This window comes from Manis pentadactyla, chromosome 17, assembly GCF_030020395.1.
Source record: "Manis pentadactyla isolate mManPen7 chromosome 17, mManPen7.hap1, whole genome shotgun sequence".
In the NCBI taxonomy this organism is placed as follows: domain Eukaryota; kingdom Metazoa; phylum Chordata; class Mammalia; order Pholidota; family Manidae; genus Manis; species Manis pentadactyla.
In genome coordinates, this window is record NC_080035.1 from 15,804,378 (window position 1) to 15,809,764 (window position 5,387).

The window sequence follows — 5,387 nt, forward strand, 5'->3', positions numbered from 1 at the left end:
TTGATGTGTTTTCTTTCAGTCATAATAGCTTCAATTTCTAGAACTTGCTCCTTGAAGACAGCAACATTACACTTGATAATACTTTGCTCATTCATCTCCCGAATGTTCAGTTGAGAAATGAAAATGGGTCTCAGTATATTACATAGAGTGATTTGTTCTAAATGGTACAGAAACTGTTGATGCTCACTCTGATGCACAGATACCATAATCTGGCTGAATTTGCACAGTAGGAATTTTCCTGTGGCTTCCTTCTTTCCCCAGACATATGTTATTATAACAGGAAAGGGGAAATATGCAAAGGCACTGCAACTATTCTGAATCAGGGGACCGATTTTACCCCCACATTTGTGGTGAAAGTTACTTTAGTTTATATACCACATGCTTTAGTGTGTACAGGAACACACTGGTGTTGCACGGTCAGCAAACAGAAAATCTTACTGAAATGATTGGAATGAAGTCAGATCCGGTTCCCTGGCATTTTGGGAGAACACTCATGTGTTTGGTGCTTTTGTTTCAGGAGCAAAAGAAGTAGGGAGTTCACCAAAATCTTGCCCCTCATCCCTTTTAAAACCAAATTGAGCAAAGAGGACCAGATTGCTACTTGATCCACATTTTGGTCTTCCTGTGGTGGCGGTACCCCTGCTCCTATTGTTTGTTTTGCTTTATGCTCGACTCCAATAGAGATCAAAACTACATTTTATGGACTTACAGTTTGGCAGTATGCTAGCAAATGGGAAAACAAGCAACATAAAGCAAATTTCTGCCACAATGCTTTTAATATTGAGACAGATTTTTATCTAACAGAGCCAACAGAATGGAACATGAGAGCACCAGCAGCTCCGGGCTGTAAACACAGCTTTCTGACGAGACATCCCCAGGGGGACACATCATACAGTTTCTGTATTATTCCACTTGCCACTCTACTGGCACAGAAATGATTTTTGCCTCAGAAATGTCTTTTCTGAAACTCCAGCTGTCCTTCATTCATAAAGCAGAATTTTAACAAGGTGGTTGTTTACTAGGAAACAATGCGAGTACTAATAATGAATCAATAACAGTATAGCATTTTCTTTATCATACATGGTCTATGTGCTGCCAAACAGCTGGAGGAAAAGTGGGAAAAAATGCAATCAAGCACTTAAACATCATAGTTGGATGTTTCCAAACATAAATGTCCAGATGTTTAGCATTGTGGAGGTAATGTGTTTGATTGCTTGCCTTTTTCATATTTTGTCTGGATCTTTTGATGTTCTGTGGATCGAGTCATGGATTATTCTTTATTTTCAGTCTGCTGAGCAGTTTTTCTGATCATGAATGTCAACAATAATGCTGAAGACAGGCAGAGGCCAGGCCTGGCAGGGATTGTGTGAGATAAGGGAGAAGAGGAAGGAATGAGATTTGGACTGTGGGCAAACGGGTCCCTCTCCTGGCTAATGTGCATGGAAGCATGTGCCTTTTGAAGGGCATCAGCTGAATCAGTTTTCAGTCTTCAGTTAAGGAGCATGTAGGATTAAGTTGGGTGGACAGCTCAGACCCTCTTATCTTCCCTGAGAGCCAGGATGCTTCTTTGGGATCCCCAGTTCTAAGAAAGAAAACTGCCTTTATGCCATTTAGGATACTGGTGCAAAAGGAACCTGGTCTCACTAAACTGAAGTAGAGTCATTCCCTTCTTCAGATTGATGCCTCAGCAGGCAAAATAAAAAACCTAAAGTTAACAAAATGAAGCTCTTTATCTTTTTAGGATCTCAGAGTACCCAGCCAAAATCAACTCATGCTTCCCACTGTATTTCCATGGTATCATTTATTGGTACTTATAACTAAAGTCATTGCCAAATGTTCCACTAAAATTAAAACCCCTGCAAATTAATGATCTCATCAAAGGTGGCTCAGTTTCAGAACTGGATTCATAGATTCTGGCACTAAAATAAGTGTAACCCCTTTGTGAGAGTGAAAGAAGAAAATAGTCATTTACTGACATGTCCCTGCAGGAATCAGTAACATTACAGATCATGTAGCCTTGGCATATTAATAACTCAGCCTGTTCACCGATTTTATTCAGGATAACTGGTTAGAACAGTCTGCACTGTTAATGACTCCATGGCACGAGGGACAATGTCGTCATTAACATGTGAGGCCGTTTAGCATTTAGAACACTTCATGCATAAAGAGAAGTTAACATAAGACTATTTATTGTGCTTCAGACAGATGGTTTAATGTTTCTTTAGCCTCCAGTCTATCAGGCCACCCATGGATTTCTTCAGCCAAGGGCTTTTTAAAAATAATTAGTCTATCACAATTTTCTAACAAGACTGACTGCAATATATTTCCTTAAATCTTTTTCTTACCCTTACTTATCCCTTGCAGTGGTTTGTGGTTGACAAGCCTCCCTGACTGACACTGATTCCTCACATATAAGTAACTACTGACATAAAAGGAGATGAAGGGGCTGAAATTTCATCATTAGTAGTTTCTTTGCTATGGAAAAGCTATTCAGAAATGATTACTTTGGCAAACAGTTCTTCCCTGATTAGACTCTGGAGAAGCTGTTCCCCCAGAATCTTCCAGTACAGAACATGATAATGCAACGTAGATGGATAACTGTTGGTGGCAAAGGATGCATATATGCGTTCCTTTCAAAATGGTAAAGAGCAATTGTGTCTCTGAGGAATAAGTACATGTGCTTAGGAGGGAATGAAGAGGCTGCAGATCCCCTGCTTGTACTATCAAAGCGAGAGTCAAGCACACTGGAATGGCAAGTGGGATGCATTTTCATAGTGCAAACTTCTATAGGGATCTTACTGACCTCTGTATTGGACTGGCCAGTGTCCAGCAATCCAGGCCGTCTGTGAGCTCTTTAAGGGGAATAACGTGACCCAGGGGCTGGGAGACTGCGGTTTGCCCGCATGGATGCTTATTTGCATGTTCTTCCCTCTGTAACCTCCGAGGTAGGGTTCAGGAGAGGCCTGCTTAGGCCTGGGGCAGAGAAAAGCGATTACACAGCAGAGAGGGCTTAGTGATTAGACATATTTAAAGGGGCAAAAATCTCCTGACTGTGCCTCAGGAGGGCTTGGGAGGGCTGAAAGTCTCAGCGCTGAGCCTCTGATTGACTTTTTTCTCTTTAAAGAAAATAGACGTGTCTGCTGGAGGCTCAGATTTCCTGCTGACACTTTACAGAGCTGGACTGGAGTTCTTGCTATTTCTGTGGATGCTGCTGGTGTCAGGGTCTCGCACTGAAATTGTCAATTTCCTCACCTGTAAGAAAGAAGCCCCTGGCACCATCACTGGTGTTCTGTCTGACCACATCCTTTTAAATTTCCAGCGGGAGGTGCCAAGCCAGTTCCACCCGATGAAGCAGTTCAACAGCTCGCTGCTGTGGGTGTACCAGGGCGATGGGCAGCTGACTGTCGACTCCCTGGCCTGGACCGCGAGAGGCTGTGCGGCCAGGCCCCGCAGTGCGTTCTGGTCTTTGACGTGGTCAGCTTCTCGCAGGAACAGTTCGGCTGATGCACGTGGAGATGCAGGCGAGGGACGTCAATGACCATGCGCCACACTTTTCCCGGACCCTGATCCCCGTGGAGGTGTCCGAGGGCGCGGCAGTGGGCACGCGCATCCCTCTGGAGATGCCGGTGGACGAGGACGTGGGCGCCAACAGGCTGCAGAGCGTGCGGTTGGCCGAGCCACACAGCCCCTTCCGAGTGGAACTGCAGACCCGCGCAGACGGCGCCCAGTGCGCCGACCTGGTGCTGCTGCAGGAACTGGACCGCGAGAGTCAGGCCGCCTACAACCTGGAGCTGGTAGCCCAGGACGGCGGCCGCCCGCCGCGCTCCGCCACGACCGCCCTCAGCGTGCGTGTGCTGGACGCCAATGACCACAGCCCGGCCTTCCCGCAGGGCGCGGTGGCCGAGGTGGAGCTGGCGGAGGACGCGCCCGTGGGCTCGCTGCTGCTCGACCTGGACGCGGCGGACCCCGACGAGGGTCCCAACGGCGAAGTGGCGTTCGCTTTCGGAGCCCGCACCCCCCAGGAGGCGCGCCGCCTCTTCCGCCTGGACCCGCGGTCTGGACGCCTCACCCTGGCCGGACCCGTGGACTACGAGCGCCAGGACACCTATGAGCTGGACGTGCGGGCGCAGGACCGCGGCCCCGGGCCCCGCGCCGCCACCTGCAAGGTCATCGTGCGCATCCGCGACGTCAGTGACAACGCCCCGGACATCGCCATCACCCCGCTGGCCTCCTGGGTCGCCTTGTTGCAGTCTCCACCGCGGGTCTCGCTGCGGAGAGGCCGGCGACAATCTGGTGGCTCTGGTCAACGCCTCAGACAGGGACTCGGGCGCCAACGGGCAGGTGCGCTGCGCCCTCTACGGGCACGAGCACTTCCGGCTGCAGCCGGCCTACGCGGGCAGTTACCTGGTGGTAACCGCCGCATCCCTGGACCGCGAGCGCATCGCCGAGTACAACCTGACCCTGGTGGCTGAGGACCGCGGCGCACCCCCGCTGCGCACCGTGCGGCCCTACACCGTGAGCGTGAGCGACGAAAACGACAACGCGCCGCTCTTCACGCGCCCGGTCTACGAGGTGTCAGTGCGTGAGAACAACCCTCCCGGTGCCTACTTGGCCACCGTGACCGCCGGGACCCGGACTTAGGTCGCAACGGCCAGGTCACCTACCGGCTGCTGGAGGCTGAGGTGGGCCGCGCGCCAGGGGTGCTGTGTCCACCTACGACTTCATGGACCCGCATCTGAGGGGCTGTGTGCTTGACGGCGCTTTGACCACTAGGAACTGACTGAGAGGCGGCTGAGGCGGGGGGCGCTCGACGGCGGCTCTCAGAGGCTCCGGGGCCATGTGGTGGTGCGGCGGCACCTGGAGGACCCGAACAACCATGCGGCTTGGCTGCTGGTCCTGCCACTTCTCTATGCTCAAGACGAGCTGCTTCTGTCGCGGGACGCGCCCCTTGGTTACTAGGTGACGCGGCTGCAGGCAAGGGACGTGGACAAAGGCTCCAATGCTGAGCTGACCTGCACCCTCCTCCGTAGCGAAGGCGGTCCCGGGGCTCATGGGCTACACCCGGCCCCCGGTGAACTGTCCCTGCAGCGCCGCCCCTCCCCGAAGCCTGCCGGCAGTCGTCGAAGGGCGGGCGGACGCCGCCCGGCCCTGAAGTGCGCGGCCCCGCGGTGCGCGGCCACGTTGCTCCCATTGCCCGCGGACTTGGCGCCACCTGGCGGAAAAGGCTGCTAGTGCAGCTCCGCCGCCGCTGAACGAGCCGGGGAGGGACCAGCGGGGTTCGCGCTCAACCCAGGGAGCGGGGTCGGTGTTCCGGCCACCTTCTGCTGGTGGCCATAGCCACCGCCCCTTGTTCCAGGCGAGGCTAGGACGCAAAGGACCAAGTTTTG

General features: G+C 52.3%; 1 pseudogene; it reads left to right on the forward strand.

Moving 5' to 3' along the window:
- Positions 1 to 2,095: 2,095 nt before the first annotated feature.
- On the forward strand, positions 2,096 to 4,755 carry LOC118916737 (protocadherin-8-like; annotated as a pseudogene).
- The last annotated feature ends 632 nt before the right edge of the window (positions 4,756 to 5,387 follow it).